Raw genomic sequence first — 19,673 nt, 5'->3', positions numbered from 1 at the left:
TGCAATGACACTACTGGCAAAGCAAGTCTGGTTGGCTCCAGGTTTTGGCAACTACGCAAGAGACTATTGTGCAACATGCGCTATATGCCTGGCACATAATCCCGGACAGACAACAAAGACCCCTATGAAGCATCACGTCCGACCTCTCTATCCGTTTCAGCGATTACAAATAGACTTTATTCAGCTGCCAAAAAGTAATGGGTATGAGTATGTGTTGGTATGTGTGGACATGTTCTCGGGGTGGCCAGAGGCCTATCCAGTTCGGAAGGCTTCAGCTAAAAACACTGCTGTAAAGCTAGTTGCCGAACTGATACCCCGTTACGGTCTCCCTGAAGTGATCGAGTCAGATAGGGGTACTCATTTCACTGGAGAAATATTTCAAAATGTACTGAAAATGTTGGGTGTTGAAAGTCAGTTACACACTCCGTATCATCCTCAAAGTTCTGGTAAGGTGGAACGCATGAATGGAACTTTAAAATTAAAAATACAGAAAGCCATGGCTGAAACAGGAAAGCCTTGGACAGAATGCCTTCCACTGGCCCTTTACTCAATACGCAATACCCCAAGGGGTAAGACTAAACTGTCTCCATATGAAATTTTGTTTGGCAGGACTGCCAATTTAGGATGTTATTTTCCACAGCAACTTGTGTTAAATATTGAGTCATTGACTTCTTATGTGCAAAATCTTCAGAAACAATTAACTAAGGTGCATGCACAAGTTTTTGCTTCTCTTCCAGATCCTGACAACATTGAAGGAAGTCACAAGTTGGAACCAGGTGATCAAGTCTATGTAAAAAGACACACCAGAAAGGCTCTTGAACCAAGATTTGACGGACCCTTCCAAGTCCTGTTGACAACACCTACATCAGTCAAGCTCGAAGGAAAGGCATCATGGATACATGCAAGCCATTGCAAAAGAGCAGTATAAAACTCATAACATTGATGTTAATAGTATTAACCTCAACGGAGGCATGGAATAAACTGAATTCTCTAACCCCTTTGAACAATAGATTCGTACAACATCATAGAAAATTAGTACATGACTTGTTAAATAATACACAACCCCTAGCAGATTGTTGGATCTGTACCCATTCACCAGTATCAGCCACAAGTATACCTTTTCTAGCAGTTCCCGTGTCAGTTGAAGAAATATTCGCTTGGCCTAATTGTTCAGACAACCTGGCCAACAACCAAATTGGTAATACTAGGCTGTGGAATACTACAATCGCCATACCAATTGTGGGATGGGTAGAATTTCCTTGGTGGCAGGGTAATCTTACAGGAAGAATAGGCAACTTACAATATTTTGCATTCAGGGGAGGAAAATGGGTACCTAGAAATAAGACTGGATTAACTGATCTAGGACAGGTCCCCACTGAAAATCTACAGCTCAGTTTCAGTACAACCGCCGACTCTTCTTATGCTTTCAAACCTACAATGTTGGAAAGGTACATACATAATAGAAAATGGGAACATTCTGCGTTGTTCCCCCAAGGTGATGCAAACAGTTGTACAAGCAAACCGGGGAACCTGGTTTGTAATGAATCCGATGAGTATATCAGAGGAATGCCTTTATGTGGGAATCCCGCAGCCGGGTACTGTAGCCCCTTGGGACAAAAACCCTCTTGGTGTATGCTTCAGAATGTATCTAGATTTGTGGATTTGGCTCACAGATTGGTATTGCAGCACTCAGCACTATGGGATCTGCCTGAAGGTACATTTTGGATATGCGGAGAAGGAGCATATAAATGGCTTCCCGTAGGTATAAAGGGTACTTGTACATTAGGACGCCTAACCCCGGCTACTTTCATAATTTCAAATAAACAAGTGAATATGCAAGCCGTGCCCAAGCACACACTGTATAAAAGAGCTGCAGATAACTCACCACGTCCCTCAGGGAGACCACACATAGTGCAAATGGGTATAGCCAATAAAATTGTCAGTTCTATTTTTATTTACCCTATGTTAACACAAATGTGGGATAAATTAGTTAGAGCCACGGATTATCTAGATGATCAGATCTGGGATATATTGGATATACTAAACACTAGTATAGCTGTACAGAATCAGCTTATAATAGTCGTCAACCAACATACTCTGGTATTGGATTACCTAACTGCCTCACAAGGGGGTATGTGTCAAATCATCGGACCCACCTGCTGTCATTATATAGACCCGAATAGTACTATGAGTATGACATTTAAATTAAAGGACGTACAACGACTCAGAGATTAGTATGATAAAGACAATGACCAGAATAAGGATAGCTGGTGGTCTGATACTTTCTCTTTTCTCAACCCAGCCAACTGGTTCAGAGGGATTGGTGGGTGGGTTGCTGGGATCATGCAGAGCATAATACATATAGTTATGATTATTGTAGTCATATACGTACTATTCCAGATTGTGCTCAAGAGTATCTCAGTATGCACAGATAAATTTTGTGTAATAGATGCAAGAGTATAAATTTTCTTCTTTATTCTTATGTTATCCTCTAGTGATTCTAATTAATATTACCGTACTAATTTTTGTTTTTATATTTTAGTATACTTATTGCAAAACAAAGAAAAGGTTGTGAGAGTTAAACGGAAGAATTGATACTAGATTTGATTCTCTTATTAATGATATAAGCGTGTACATGTGTAATACCAAAAATAAAGGCTTTGTCTTTGGCCCTGTGGTAATCTAAAATATGGATATGTTAAAGGGGATTTGTGATAGATCATAAAAGGAATATGTCAAAGGGGGGAATTGTAGAGATCAGATTGAAGAATCCATTTTGTCTTCCTATTCAGAAACGTCTGGCTCATATGAGCAAACTTGAGCAAGGTAGACATTTCCTTTTATGGACGCATTCCTTCTTGTTATTGTGACCTTTAACCTACATTCCAGAAGTTGAACGTTATCAGTAGAATAGATACTCTTTTGTTAGAGAATATGAGCGCTTGTACGCATGTCTGTAATGCTTATCTCTTTGCCATATAAAAAGAGGGGTGAGAGACCAGGGGGGCCAGATGCGCTCCTGGGCGATCCCTGCATATGATCACACAACTCTTGTGCTGCGTGTCATTACTTGGATTCCTATATTAGTAAGCCGGGGACTGATAAGGACTCAACACTAGAAAAAACGCATCCACATTGAGCAACGCAGGATCCCCTGGAGCCAATGCAAAAGCCCAATCTTGAGGGTCGCCCCGGAGCAAGGAAATCACAATCCTGACCTGCTGTGCAGGATCTCCAGCAGAGCGAGATTTCAGGGACAAAAACAACTTGCAATTATTTTTGAAATTTTGAAAGCAAGATCTATTCCCCGAGAAAAATTCAGGCAAAGGAATTCTAGGTTCAGATATAGGAACATGAACAACAAAATCTTGTAAATTTTGAACTTTCGTGGTGAGATTATTCAAACCTGCAGCTAAACTCTGAATATCCATTTTAAACAGGTGAACACAGAGCCATTCCAGGATTAGAAGGAGAGAGAGAGAGGAAGGCTGCAATATAGGCAGACTTGCAAGTGATTCAATTGAAAGCACACTCAGAACTGAAGGAAAAAAAAAAAAAAAAAAATTTTCAGCAGACTTCTTTTTTCTCTCCTTTCTCTGCCAATTAATTTAACCCTTTGTAGGCCGGTCAAACTGTTATGGTTCTCAATGGCAAGAGAACATAGCCCAGCATACATATGAACTAGCTCTTGGAAGGATGGAAACTTAAACTGACCATGAACTAAACCTGCCGCACAACTAACAGTAGCCGGGTAGCGTGCCTACGTTTTATCCCTAGACGCTCAGCGCCAGCCGGAGGACTAACTAATCCTGGCAGAGGAAAATACAGTCCTGGCTCACCTCTAGAGAAATTTCCCCGAAAGGCAGACAGAGGCCCCCACATATATTGGCGGTGATTTTAGATGAAAATGACAAACGTAGTATGAAAATAGGTTTAGCAAAATCGAGGTCCGCTTACTAGATAGCAGGAAGACAGAAAGGGCACTTTCATGGTCAGCTGAAAACCCTATCAAAATACCATCCTGAAATTACTTTAAGACTCTAGTATTAACTCATAACATCAGAGTGGCAATTTCAGATCACAAGAGCTTTCCAGACACAGAAACGAAACTGCAGCTGTGAAATGGAACAAAATGCAAAAAACAAACAAGGACAAAAGTCCGACTTAGCTGGAAGTTGTCTGGTAGCAGGAACATGCACAGAAAGGCTTCTGATTACAATGTTGACCGGCATGGAAGTGACAGAGGAGCAAGGTTAAATAGCGACTCCCACATCCTGATGGGAACAGGTGAACAGAGGGGATGATGCACACAAGTTCAATTCCACCAGTGGCCACCGGGGGAGCCCAAAATCCAATTTCACAACACTTCCCTTTATGGGAGGTGAGGACACTTGAACGTTACAAACCTGGTTAAATACTTTAAATAACATACTATAAATAACTTTTCTTACCCAACCGGGTATTCTACTTAGTGCAAATTTCTGAACAATAATTTAACATTGCCTTTAAGGACGTACACGCTGAATCCACTAAAGACCTTCTTATAAAATATTATAAGGCTATCAACTTTTTCTTCATTTTCCATCTTTACAGCTGCAGGACCGCCTGTCTATCTGCCCCAGGCCTACTGCCTCTCGTTCTGTTGCAGGACCGCCCCTTTGCGCCCGGGCCTACTGCCTTTCTGCTACTATACACAGTATAGAACGTATCATCCATCTCTCAGTTCAGGATCACCGAGCCATCTCTGTATGGCTCCTAGGAGGACTCACCGATTAACCCCATATGGGTTCACTTCCTGTCCTCATACTTCTAGCAACATCATTAAACATTTATCACAATTAACTAGCTCACTACATATAACTTTTTATACGTAAGCATTATTAGTACTTTCTTTTAAAGTATCATCATTCTTTAAGTGCTATCGATGAACGTTCCCTTTCAGAAGGAACCAAGTCTCTATGAGGTAGTGCAACTTCTCAAGCTGCAAGTCCGTACGCAGCAAGGACTCCGGTACTGCTTCCAGGAACAGTTTCTTCGCAAAGAGTCCTTTCTTTGTAATACCAGTAGAGGGCACCTTTTAAGAAGGTGCAAACTATTTACAATAAGTTTGTAATCATGCAGTGTTCATGATTCGGCAGTCTTTATAACATGGGTGAACAGGGAGCAAAAAGGAAAATAAAAGCAAAAATAAAAGCAATAGGGATCCTGGGTAAACAAAGGGATCCCTTTAAGAATAACCCTAGTCGGGTTTAAAGCAGCAAAAAGCAGGGAAACAAACAGTTAACTATTTACATATCCATGGCATCGAAGTTTACTCTCGCTCTGGCGGCCGTAGCTCCGCATAGACCTCGCTCGGCAAGGTGATCGGCGAGATCGGGGCCTTTAAGAAGTGCTCCATACCCGTGACCCGATCCCAGGGTGTAAGGCGCCGAAGTCTATAGGTCCCAGGGAGAGGGGGCAACGCGACGGGGCCTATCAGCAGGTCCTCTGCTGGCGAGGCAGGGTCATTCTTCATACCTGCTTCAGATGCGGTCCCTCCGGTGCCGATCTGCTCCGTCTCCGCTGGGATCTGGAACGCTGATTGCAGGGCCTTGCGCTGCAGCATTGTCATCTCCATTTGCAGCATCTCGCTTTCCGGCAGAGCCTTGCTTTCTGGCTTCGGAGCGCTGGAACTTCTTTCTTGCTCCGGACCAGACGAGGCTGCCGACAGATGTCTGGTGAGGCTCCCGTTGATGGTCTTCTTCCACCCGGCCTCAGTGCTCAGCTGCGTCCGCAGGAGTTGGTGGATCAGCTCGTCCGCTCCGGTCTGCAGGAGGTCAGCGTCAACTGTGGAGGTCTGGCTGCGGTGCCTCTCTGGGTAGCTGGGGGAGTCCTCGGCTCCGACCCCACGCTCCGGCTCCGGGCGGCTGGCCATGGCGTCCTCCATGTGGCTCGCTTCTTCTTCCTCGTCCTTTTCCCGCTCTCTCCTTCGTGGGCGGTTTCGCTTTCTTTGCCTCCGCCCTCCATTAAGGATTAGGAGGCGGATCTCGGCTGCTGACGGACACGTCCTCAAGGGACAGAAATACTTAGACTGGGCGGCCATTGTCTTTCGCACTCTTCAGTTTGTTTACGCCCACTTCACTCCCCTCTTCTTCTCCTGCGCTCTCCTTAGCGCTGCAATGGCGGCGGTTTTAGCAGGAACTTTTGGCGGCAAGTAGCGATGCACAGTCTTTGCAATAAGTCACAGTCCAAGTATAATAAATCACAGTTTCAAGGCACACATGACCCGATTCTTCGGGCTTAAGTAGGATCCTGTTCGTGACGCCAAGTTGTAGCGCCTCCACTGCCGCAGGGCCAAGGGGCACCCGGTACCGGGCCTCTGGGTCTCTGCTCTGGGGTTGTCACGGTGGCTAGACCCGGTCCGTGACCCTGCTGAGGGGCGCCCAATGAAATGTGTGGATGGTGGTGGTAGTGCGGTGCAGTGCTGGTCACAGTAAATAACGAGGACACCAGGTTGCAGTCTCTTTACCTCTTTACTGAAGGCTTCAGGATCCTCAGTCCGGAATACGGTTAACCAGGCTGCGCAAGTCCGGCCGGTCCGATGGCACCTCCAGAGTTCCCTTTGCAGGTGGAAATCTGTGCCTACCTTCTAGCGCTTGTGTGTTGTGGTCCTCCCCTGCTGTGCTTACGGGATAGTCCCCACAACTGTTGTGTCTGTTTCTCGTGTTCCCTCACAACTCGATTCTGATGTTCTTCTTCGTCCCCCAGATGATATGGCTAGGACGCACCCGTATGACGGGTAGGCTCGGAGCTCTTCCTGGACCCTAGTGTCGCCCTTCTCCTGTTGTTGCCCCCTGTGTCTTCGTAGGTGATTTGTGTGAGACAGCCCGCCTATAGCTGACTGTACTGCCGTAGGTTTGAAGTATTGCTTGGAGCCTAGTACTTCCTCGGCGTTCCGGCCACCGGCTACGCGCCTCAGTAGGATGTTGCCTCGTCTTACAGCACGACTCCTACTGGTATTTCTCCTTGTTGCGTTGATCTCGTTTCTCACTCAGCACAATAAACCTCGCTTCTTGTCCTTTCTTAGGGCACCGCCGCTATCTCGTGCAGGCGCGGTCCCGTAACGTTCTCTCTGTTCGCTAGGCCTCTGTCAGGATCCCACCCCTGACAGGGACCCCCCTGAGTCTCTCCCCACAACACCCTCTGCCACAGGGTGTTGCCTGTTCGATTCCCAGTCAGCTTCTTCCTAACTTCCTCTCTAACCCCCAGTTTTACCAGATTGTGAGGAGTGGCCTAATACATAGCACCCTTAGCTCCCCCTGGAGGCCAGACTGTGAAGTGTATTGGTGTCTGTGATACCTGGTCAGGTGAACTCCTTCAGTGCCATCAGACGTACCATAGCCCCCCTTAGCGGCGGAGCATCAGTACTGCAACGACCAGGACTCTGGGGCGCTGCACAATCATAAGGTCTGTGAGGAGGAAGCTGGTCTGCCCTTTTCTTCTGACACATATCCGAAAATTCATTATAAATAGATGGTAATAAAAATACCTCAGTGGTACTTTCCGTTTCCCGAGGACTTGCCTGGCTTGTTACTGGTGTTTCTCTTGATGGGAAGGTGATCTCCTTGGTCTCCCAGTCGATGATAGGATTTTGCAACTGCAGCCATGGAATTCCTAAAATTAAAGGGAAATGTGGTGAGGAGATCAACATAAAGGATAGCATTTCCCGATGATCGGGTTCAATGGCGACTTTCAGAGGTACAGTTTCTTGATCTACTGGTCCAGAAACTAAAGGGGAACCATCCACCGTTTCCAAAGTTACCGAGGTGGCTCTCTGCTGAGTCTGAATCTTATGTTCCTTGGCAAAGGTTAAGTCCAAAAAATTACCTCCTGCCCATGAGTCCACCATAGCTGCACAGGAAATCCATTGTCCTGACAACCGGATCTTAATGGGATGGGAGCAATGTGTCTCTTTATACCTCTGTGTTTTAGGAGAAGTAGTTACAGACAATGAAAGATGATATTCTCAGAAAAACTGGACTCTGACGTAACAGGTTCAGCATCCTGATTCTCAAATTCCTCTACCGTAGCCAGTACCTTGCGAGGCCGCTTGGGACTGTTGATAAGGAAGTGATCCGACTGACCGCAGTAAAAACATAGACTTTCCCGAAAACGATGCTCCCTGCGCTCCTTACACTCACGCTGCTGTAAAGCATCCACCTGTATGGGAACTGGTTCTGCCTCCCAAGAAGATTTACCTGTAGGCTCTTTGGGAGAAAAGGAAGAGTTAGAGACACGATTAGAGGCTGCAAATCTCTCCTGTCTACGCTCAGCAATACGTATATCAATGAGTACACAATGTTGTATAAAAGCGTCTAACTCTTGCAGAGCATCTGCATGAGCTAACTCGTCTTTCATTGCACTAGACCATCCCCTCTTAAAAATGGGTAGTTGGGCGTAACAGTCCCAAATCGTATTGTCAGGACTCTAGTCTGAACATTTTTGATTACCTTTTGTGCATTACTGTCCTTTTCCAAGATGGCGTCTTTGGTCTTATGTGCACTGTCTTCCTGCTATATAACTCCACTCCAGCCTTTAGTTTGTGCTAGAGTATTCTGCCTAGCATCCAGCTTCCGACTCTGGTGGCTCCCTGGCTTTGTACCTGCTCCTGTGAATCTGTGGTGATCCTGCTACTCTGCTCTGAGTTGCTGCTGCATACACCTGTTTCCAGTAATCCTCCTTCATCTGCTACTTGTGTGTACTTCCATCTGCATTTGCTGGACATGTAAGCCGCCCACGGGGTTGCGCTCATAGCAATCTGGCAGTGACAACCGTAGAGGTCTGCTGCAGACCTCTGGTTGTCATGCCAACCCATTGGTGACCCCCGATAATGTGACAGGGTCACCAATGGGCAGGATTAGCAACGCACTTCTGGTAAGCTTGAGTTAAATGCCGCTGTCAGAGATTGACAGTTGCATTTAACCAGTTAACAGCCTTGGGTGGATCGCGATTCCACCCGCGGCTGTTGCGGGCATATGTCAGCTCTATAGATCAGCTGTCAAGTGCCCTGAAAGGGCAAACAGGGGAAGTCCGGCATTGGCGTACTATTACGCCCAATGTCGGAAAGGGGTTAAATAAGGCTAGACACTAGGGTTGAGCGACTTTCACTTTTTCAGGATCAAGTCGGGTTTCGCGAAACCCGACTTTGTCAAAAGTCGGGTCGGGTGAAATCGTCCGATTATTGCGAAAAGTCGGGGATCCGACCGAAACACGAAACCCAATGCAAGTCAATGGAGAATCAAAGTCGGCAGTGAGTGGAGGACAGGAAAACACCAACAGAGCCCATTTTAATGCCAAGAACATCAATTCTTGTTACTTAAGCTTGTCAATCTTTATTTACCTTATAATAATAGTTAGCCATTGAAAATGTGGGGGTCATTTGGCAACAGTTGTGGGGGGAGTAGGGCTGGCTCAAGTTTTTCGTGGGCACAGGAAACGCGGACTACGTCACGGCGGTGGAGCAGGGAGAGGTAAGTATTTCAACTTTGCAAGTGCTGTGATCCTGAGCAAGCAGGGGGGCACACTCGTTCGCACTGCCACTGGCACAGGGCCCTCAAAGTACGGCGTTGGGATTGACGGTGGGGGCGCCTCCCACCGGCAGAGACACTTTTGCGTACTATGAGGGGCCCTGTGCCAGTGATGTCGCCAACGAGTATGCCCCCCCCACCTGTTGAAGGAACCTGCACTTTCATCTGCACCTTCCTCTTTGTCCCCGTGTAAGGTGGTATAGTATGCGGGAAGGGGAACCAGACTTTCTGCAGGGTCAGATACTGGCATTGTTTTGGTCAGTGGAGGACGATTAGTAGGATTGGCGCAGACAGAGTTACTAGGCCTAAAATAAAAAAGTAGGCTCAATGCAGTTCAAAATGGGTAACGGGTACACAGGCAGCATTGTTTTGGTCAGCGGAGGACGATTAGTAGGAGTGGCGCAGACAGACTTACTAGGCCTAAAATAAAAAAGTTGGCTCAATGCAGTTCTAAACTGGTAACAGGAGTAAACTGGTGGCACTGCTTTGTTCGGTGGAGGACAACTGGAATAAGTGGCTGACATAGTACGTTGGCCTAAATAGTAAAGCGGGCTAAATGTCTGCAAAAAAAATGTTCGTAAATAAACAGGTGGCAAAGCAACGTACAGGGGTGGGTTCCTCTGCTGAGTACCAGATAGTGGTAGTTCGCGCACAGTATTCACAGGTCAAAATGGAGGGCATGGTCCCTGTATATATTTACTATCATCTCTCAATTTGTATTGGCAGTGCCATTGAAGGATTTAACAGCACCGACTAAACAGCGGTGGAGCACTGTTTGAGCTGGGGGGGAACACTCTCTCGTGGGTGGCGGTACTGGCCCAGGGCCCCTCATATTACGACGTTGTGTCTGACGTTGGGTGTGCACCCCCACCGCCAGAGACACTTAATTGTACGATGAGGGACCCTGTGCCAGTGCCGTCGGCCAAAACTGGGCACACCCACCTGTCCAGGCAAACGGCACTCGCACGGGTGCTTGCACCAAGTGGTGACCACGGGCCCGTGGGGGGAGTCAGCCCATTTAGGGAGGTGTTAAAAATGGCCTATGGTGGACATTCAGCAGCTGCAAATGGAGGAATTGGAGCAGTCAGTAAGAGGAGTCCAAAAGCAAGACCTTTTTAAAGGAAAGCTACGTGTCAGCAGGGGAAGGTGGGGCAAAAGAATTTGAAATCCATGATTGGTTCATTTTAATGAAGGTTAGATCATCAACATTTTGGGTAGCCAGACGTGTTCTTTTTTCGGTCAGTATTGAACCAGCAGCACTGAAGACTCTTTCTGATAGCACACTGGCAGCAGGGCAAGCGAGCTCCTATAATGCATATTCTGCCAATTCAGGCCAGGTGTCTAGTTTAGATGCCCAGTAATCAAAGCGGAATGACCTTTGAGGGAGAACATCGATAAGGGAGGAAAAGTAGTTTGTAACCATAGTGGACAAATGCTGTCTCCTGTCACTTTGAATCGATGCAGCTGTCCCTGTCGTGTCAGCGGTCATTGAAAAATCACTCCACAACCTTCTCATAAAACCCCTCTATCCAACGCCACTTCGAATTTCTGCACCGCTAGCACCTCTGCCATGTTGCCCCCTACGGCTCGTGTGAGAACCATCACCGCCGCTGCGTGCTGGGAATGCCAGAACCAAACGGTCTACAAGAGTTGCTTGTTTGGTAGCCAATATTTGCTCTAGGTTCTCATGTGGCATGATATTTTGCAATTTCCCTTTGTAGCGTGGATCCAGTAAGCAGGCCAACCAGTAATCGTCATCGGTCATCATTTTGACAATGCGGGGGTCCCTTTTTAGGATACGCAAGGCATACTCAGCCATGTGGGCCAATGTTCCAGGTGTCAATTCACTGCTTCTGCTGGGTTGAGGAGCACTTTCTTGCAAATCTACATCACAAGTGTCCCGCAAGAAACCTGTACCAGACCTTGCAACGGCACCAGTTTCTATTGCCCCCTGAGAAGCTCCCTCCTCCCATACATATTCAGCCCCATCATCCTCCTCCTCATCCTCTTCATCCGCCACCTCGTCCTGGACAGTTCCCTGACCAGACAATGGCTGACTGTCATCAAGGCTTCCCTCCTCCTCGGCTGCAGACGCCTGCTCCTTAATGTGCGTCAAACTTTGCATCAGCAGACGCATAAGTGGGATGCTCATGCTTATGATGGCGTCGTCTGCACTTACCAGCCGTGTGCATTCCTCAAAACACTGAAGGACTTGACAGAGGTCTTGTAGCTTTGACCACTGCACACCAGACAACTCCATGTCTGCCATCCAACTGCCTGCCCGTGTATGCGTATCCTCCCACAAATAAATGACAGCACGCCTCTGTTCACACAGCCTCTGAACCATGTGCAGTGTGGAGTTCCACCTTGTTGCAACATCTATAATTAGGCATTGCTGTGGAAGATTTAGCGATCGCTGATGGTTCAGCATACGGCTGGAGTGTACGGGCGACCGGCGGATGTGCGAACAAAGTTTTCGCACCTTCAGGAGCAGGGCTGGTAACTCCGGATAATTTTTCAGGAAGCACTGCACCACCAGGTTCAAAGTGTGAGCCAAGCAAGGTATGTGTTTAAGTTTTGAAAGGGCTATGGCAGCCATAAAATTCCTTCCGTTATCACTGACTACCTTGCCTGCCTCAAGATGTACACTGCCCAGCCATGACTCAGTTTCTTGCTGCAAGAACTCGGCCAGTACTTCCGTGGTGTGTGTCTGTTGTCGCCCAAACACTTCATTTCCAACACAGCCTGCTGACGCTTACCACTAGCTGTTCCATAATGAGACACCTCGTGTGCAACACTGGCAGCTGCGGATGGAGTTGCCAGGCGACTGCGCTCTGTGGACGAGCTGTCGCTTCTGGAGGAGGAGGAGGAGGGGTGTCGAATGCCTACTTCCAACTGTTTCCTAGACCGTGGGCTAGGCAGAACTGTCCCACTATGGCTGTCCCCTGTGGACCCTGCATCCACCACATTAACCCAGTGCGCCGTGATGGACACGTAACGTCCCTGGCCATGCCAACTGGTCCATGCGTCTGTGGTGAGGTGCACCTTTCCACTGACAGACTGCCTCAGTGCATGGACAATGCGGTCTTTGACATGCTGGTGGAGGGCTCGGATGACTTTTCTCGCAAAGAAGTGGCGACTGGGTAGGTCATAGCGTGGTACTGCGTAGGCCATCAGGTCTTTGAAAGCTTTGCTTTCGACCAACCGGTAGGGCATCATCTCTAACGAGATTAATCTGGCAATGTGGGCGTTCAAACCCTGTGTACGCAGATGAGAGGATGAGTACTTTCTTTTCCTCACGAGAGTCTCTTCTAGGGTGAGCTAGACAGGAGACCGGCAGATGGTGGAACTAGCGGTGGTGGTGGTGGTGGACACGGCGGATTGAGAGACAGTTGGTGATGTTGGCCTACATACAGTGCTTCCTACCAATAACCTTCTGATTCCCTGCCTGCTTTGCGACGATCCCTCCACATTTGCTGCTGGTGGTGTCCGAACCGGTGGGCGTACAGTGAGGGAAGCAATGTAGTGTTGCTGACTACCTTCATTCTGAACAGGTGCACCAACGGTACAGGACGTTTGGTAATTAGTCCAGGCTTGCAAGTGCATGCTGGTTAAATGTCTACGCATGCATGTTGTATTTAACCCCTTTCTGTCATTGGACGTACTATTCCGTCCATGTGGGGTGGGCCCTACTTCCCAAGGACGGAATAGTACGTCCAGCACGATCGGCCGCGCTCACGGGGGGAGCGCGGCCGATCGCGGCCGGGTGTCAGCTGACTATCACAGCTGACATCCGGCACTATGTGCCAGGAGCGGTCACGGACCGCCCCCGGCACATTAACCCCCGGCACACCGCGATCAAACATGATCGCGGTGTACCGGCGGTATAGGGAAGCATTGCGCAGGGAGGGGGCTCCCTGCGTGCTTCCCTGAGACCCCCGGAGCAACGCGTTGTGATCGCGTTGCTCCGAGGGTCTCCTACCTCCTTCCTCGCTGCAGGTCCCGGATCCAAGATGGCCGCGGCATCCGGGTCCTGCAGGGAAGGAGGTGGCTTACCGAGTGTCTGCTCAGAGCAGACACTTGGTAAGCCTGCAGCCCTGCACAGCAGATCGCAGATCTGGCAGAGTGCTGTGCACACTGCCAGATCAATGATCTGTGATGTCCCCCCCTGGGACAAAGTAAAAAAGTTTTAAAAAAAATGTCCACATGTGTAAAAAAAAAAAAAAATCCTAAATAAATAAATAAATAAAAAAAATTATTCCCATAAATACATTTCTCTATCTAAATAAAAAAAAAATCAAACAATAAAAGTACACATATTTAGTATCGCCGCGTCCGTAACGACCCCACCTATAAAACTACATAACTAGTTAACCCCTTCAGTGAACACCGTAAAAAAAAAAAAAAAAAACCGAGGCAAAAAACAACGCTTTATTCTCATACCGCCAATCAAAAAGTGGAATAACACGCGATCAAAAAGACAGATAAAAATAACAATGGTACCGCTGAAAACGTCATCTTGTCCCGCAAAAAACGAGGCGCCATACACCATCATCAGCAAAAAAATAAAAAAGTTATAGTCCTCAGAATATAGCGATGCCAAAATAATTATTTTTTCTATAAAATAGCTTCTATCGTATAAAAGCGCCAAAACATAAAAAAATGATGTAAATGAGATATCGCTGTAATCGTACTGACCCGAAGAATAAAACTGCTTTATCAATTTTACCAAACGCGGAACGGTATAAGCGCCTCCCCCAAAAGAAATTAATGAATAGCTGGTTTTTGGTCATTCTGCCTCACAAAAATCGGAATAAAAAGCGATCAAAAAATCTCCCGTGCCCGAACATGTTACCAATAAAAACGTCAACTCGTCCCGCAAAAAACAAGACCTCACATGACTCTGTGGACTCAAATATGGAAAAATTATAGCTCTCAAAATGTGGTAACGCAAAAAATATTTTTTGCAATAAAAAGCGTCTTTCAGTGTGTGACGGCTGCCAATCATAAAAATCCGCTAAATAACCCGCTATAAAAGTAATTCAAACCCCCCTTCATCACCCGCTTAGGCTACGTTCACATTTGCGTTGTGCGCCGCAGCGTCGGCGACGCAACACACAACGCAGGAACACCGCATGCACAACGCATGCACAACGCTGCGTTTTGCGACGCATGCGTCCTTTTTTTGCTTGATTTTGTACGCACAAAAAATGCAACTTGCTACGTCCTCTGCGCCATGAGGCGTGCGCCGCAGTGACGCATGCGTCGCAAAACGCAAGTGCAACGCATGTCCATGCGCCCCCATGTTAAATATAGGGGCGCATGACGCATGCGGCGACGCTGCGGCGCAGAACGCTAATGTGAACGTAGCCTTAGTTAGGGAAAAATTAAAAAAATTTAAAAAATGTATTTATTTCCATTTTCCCATTAGGGTTAGGGCTAGGGTTAGGGTTAGGGCTAGGGTTAGGGCTAGGGCTACATTTAGGGTTGGGGCTAAAGTTAGGGTTAGGGTTGGGGCTAAAGTTAGGGTTAGGGTTTGGATTACATTTACGGTTGGGAATAGGGTTGGGATTAGGGTTAGGGGTGTGTCTGGGTTAGAGGTGTGGTTAGGGTTACCGTTGGGATTAGGGTTAGGGGTGTGTGTGGATTAGGGTTTCAGTTATAATTGGGGGGTTTCCACTGTTTAGGCACATCAGGGGCTCTCCAAACGTGACATGGCGTCCCATTTCAATTCCAGCCAATTCTGCGTTGAAAAAGTAAAACAGTGCTCCTTCCCTTCCAAGCTCTCCCGTGCACCCAAACAGGGGTTTACCCCAACATATGGGGTATCAGCGTACTCGGAACACATTGGAGAACAACTTTTGGGGTCCAATTTCTCCTGTTACCATTGGGAAAATACAAAACTGGGGCTAAAAAATAATTTTTGTGGAAAAAAATTTTTTTTTTTTATTTGCATGGCTCTGCGTTATAAACTGTAGTGAAACACTAGGGGGTTCAAAGCTCTCACAACACATCTAGATGAGTTCCTTAGGGGGTCTACTTTCCAAAATGGTGTCACTTGTGGGGGGTTTCTACTGTTTAGGTACATTAGGGGCTCTGCAAACGCAATGTGATGCCTGCAGACCATTCCATCTAAGTCTGCATTCCAAATGGCGCTCCTTCCCTTCCGAGCCCTCCCATGCGCCCAAACGGTGGTTCCCCCCCACATATGGGGTATCAGCGTACTCAAGACAAATTGGACAACAACTTTTGGGGTCCAATTTCTCCTGTTACCATTGGGAAAATACAAAACTGGGGGCTAAAAAATAATTTTGGGGGGAAATTTTTTATTTTTTTATTTTCACAGCTCTGCGTTATAAACTGTAGTGAAACACTTGGGGGTTCAAAGTTCTCACAGCACAACTAGATAAGTTCCTTGGGGGGTCTAGTTTCCAATATTGGGTCACTTGTGGGGGGTTTCTACTGTTTAGGAACATTAGGGGCTCTGCAAACGCAATGTGACGCCTGCAGACCAATCCATCTAAGTCTGCATTGCAAATGATGCTCCTTCCCTTCCGAGCTCTGCCATGCGCTCAAACGGTGGTTCCCCCCCAGATATCAGGTATCAGCGTACTCAGGACAAATTGGACAACAATATATAGGGTCTAATTTCTCCTGTTACCCTTGGAAAAATACAAAACTGGGGGCTAAAAAATAATTTTTGTGGAAAAAAAAATATTTTTTGTTTGCACGGCTCTGCATTATATACTGTAGTGAAACACTTAGGGGTTCAAATCTCTCACAACACATCTAGATGAGTTCCTTAGGGGGTCTACTTTCCAAAATGGTGTCACTTGTGTTTTTTTTTTACTGTTTAGGTACATTAGGGGCTCTGCAAACGCAATGTGACGCCTGCAGACCATTCCATCTAAGTCTGCATACCAAATGGCGCTCCATCCCTTCCGAGCCCTCCCATGCGCTTAAACTATGGTTCCCCCCCACATATGGGGTATCAGCGTACTCAGGACAAATTGGACAACAACTTTTTGGGTCCAATTTCTCCTGTTACCCTCGGGAAAATACAAAACTGGGGGCTAAAATATAATTTTTGTGGGAAAAAAATTGTGTTTTATTTTTACGGCTCTGCATTATAAACTTCTGTGAAGCACTTGGTGGGTCAAAGTGCTCACCACACCTCTAGATAAGTTCCTTAGGGGGTCTACTTTCCAAAATGGTGTCACTTGTGGGGGGGTTTCAATGTTTGGGCACATCAGTGGCTCTCCAAACGCAACATGGCGTCCCATCTCAATTCCTGTCAATTTTGCAGTGAAAAGTCAAACGGTGCTCCTTCCCTTCCGAGCTCTCCCATGCGCCCAAACAGTGGTTTACCCCCACATATGGGGTATCAGCGTACTCAGGACAAATTGCACAACAACTTTTGTGGTCCAATTTCTTCTCTTACCCTTGGGAAAATAAAAAATTGGGGGCGAAAAGATAATTTTTGTGAAAAAATATGATTTTTTATTTTTACGGTCCTGCATTATAAACTTCTGTGAAGCACTTGGTGGGTCAAAGTGCTCACCACACCTCTAGATAAGTTCCTTAGGGGGTCTACTTTCCAAAATGGTGTCACTTGTGGGGGGTTTCAATGTTTAGGCACATCAGTGGCTCTCCAAACGCAACATGGCGTCCCATCTCAATTCCTGTCAATTTTGCAGTGAAAAGTCAAATGGCGCTCCTTCCCTTCCGAGCTCTCCCATGCGCCCAAACAGTGGTTTACCCCCACATATGGGGTATCAGCGTACTCAGGACAAATTGTACAACAACTTTTGGGGTCCAATTTCTTCTCTTACCCTTGGGAAAATAAAAAATTGGGGGCGAAAAGATCATTTTTGTGAAAAAATATGATTTTTTATTTTTACGGTTCTGCATTATAAACTTCTGTGAAGCACTTGGTGGATCAAAGTGCTCACCACACCTCTAGATAAGTTCCTTAGGGGGTCTACTTTCCAAAATGGTGTCACTTGTGGGGGGTTTCAATGTTTAGGCACATCAGTGGCTCTCCAAACGCAACATGGCGTCCCATCTCAATTCCAGTCAATTTTGCATTGAAAAGTCAAATGGCGCTCCTTCGCTTCCGAGCTCTGTCATGCGCCCAAACAGTGGTTTACCCCCACATATGGGGTATCGGCGTACTCAGGACAAATTGTATAACATCTTTTGGGGTCCATTTTCTCCTGTTACCCTTGGTAAAATAAAACAAATTGGAGCTGAATTAAATTTTGTGTGAAAAAAAGTTAAATGTTCGTTTTTATTTAAACATTCCAAAAATTCCTGTGAAACACCTGAAGGGTTAATAAACTTTTTAGTTTCAATTTGTTTATTTGAAATTTTCAACATAACAAAAACCAAATGCAGATGCTCCTCCAAACATAAGAGAGAGCCAACACTCATAAAGTACAAAATCTGCAAAGGAGAGGAGTCTATCGTACATCGAGTAAAACAACTAAAACATAAAATATCAATACAGAATGAGAAAGGTATAAGACAAGACAGACAAAGGGAAAGAACAAGAGGACAATGAGCTTCTTAACTGTAAACATCCCTACAGAAGGTATATAGAGAAACCAGGTAATATAGCCCCAAAATTAAACTTAATCATGTATCAAGCGGACAGACTTCAGGAGCTGTATGAAAGATATACAATAAAAAGTGCGGCCAGGTCTAGAGGGTCAAAATGAACGGAATAACAAGGTTAATACACATCCCAGTTTTCATAAGTATTTACGGAGAAAGCGAGAGGGCCTGAGCTAGAGGAGCGCCCGAGCCAAGATCTATCCAAGAGCTCCAGGTCTTGAAAAAGACTTCCCATTCGTCATTTCTGGTGGCCTGGATTCGCTCACATAATAGGATCTCATCCATTCTATCCCTGACCAAAGATATAGACAATGAGGGGGTTCTCCACTTGGCAGCGATATGAATTTTGGTCGCCATACATAAAGTGGTCACCAGTTTCTGTAAACAATTTGAAAACCCAGGGAGTTTCTTGCCCAACAAGAAAACGGTGGGATCCATCGGGATGGTTTTACCATATAATTGTTCAATAAGTAGCTTAACTTCCTTCCATAAGGCTTCAACCACCGGACATCCCCACCAAATGTGTAGAAGGTCTCCCGGGACCGCACAACCCCTAAAGCAACCCTCAGATATATGTGGGAACATGGCATGGAGCTTTGTTGGAACATAATATGTTCGGTGTAAAACTTTAAGTGATGTCTCGGTCAAAGATGTCTGATGACAACCCCTTGACAACGTGTCACAACAAGTGTGCCAAGTCTCTATGGGCATAGTAAGTCCCAGATCCCTCTCCCACTGTAGCATATATTTTTGCTTACCTTCTACGTGTGGTTTGTTAAACAGAGAGTATAGAAGGGATATAATTCCATTACCCAGAGGATCGTCAATGCACCTCTGTTCAAAATTGGTTGGACTGAATGGGACTCCACAGGGTGAATGCTGTCTGGCGAAATGGAGGATCTGGTTTATACGTAGGGCTTCCTTGGGTGGTGGCTCGTATCTCTGGACAAATTCTTGTCCGGTAAGTAGTAAATTGAATGGAGAGCAGAGATGTTTCAGCGTGGAGATATCCCTTAGGACCCACCAGGTAAAATGTGCTATTTCCAATCCCGGGGTGAACATAGGGTTATGAAATAGGGGAGTGAGTGGGGACAGTTTGGACTGTAGGCCGCATTTGAATCTCACCTTTCTCCATAAGATGAGTGAGAGAGCTGAAAAGGGAGCTATAGTGAAAATATTTTGCGGGAGTTTCTCAGTGGACCACAAAAGACCTCTAAGCGAGTATGGTCTTAGAAAAAAAGATTCTAGATGAACCCACCTGGGACTAAGACTATTGGAATTGATTTTGGCCATTTGGGCTATTTGAGCAGACTCAAAGTATAACTTAAAATTGGGCAGTGATAGGCCACCTATCTTCCTGTGTAGAAACATGACGTTTTGCTTGATACGGGGTCTCTTACCATTCCAGATAAACTTAGAGATAGTTGACTGGATGTCACGAAGGCATTTTGTAGGTACCATTATGGGAAGGGACCTGAATAAATAGAGAAA

Source organism: Ranitomeya variabilis, chromosome 6 (genome assembly GCF_051348905.1).
Source record: "Ranitomeya variabilis isolate aRanVar5 chromosome 6, aRanVar5.hap1, whole genome shotgun sequence".
In the NCBI taxonomy this organism is placed as follows: domain Eukaryota; kingdom Metazoa; phylum Chordata; class Amphibia; order Anura; family Dendrobatidae; genus Ranitomeya; species Ranitomeya variabilis.
The sequence above is the reverse complement of the archived record's forward strand: the minus strand, read 5'-3'. Positions refer to the sequence as shown.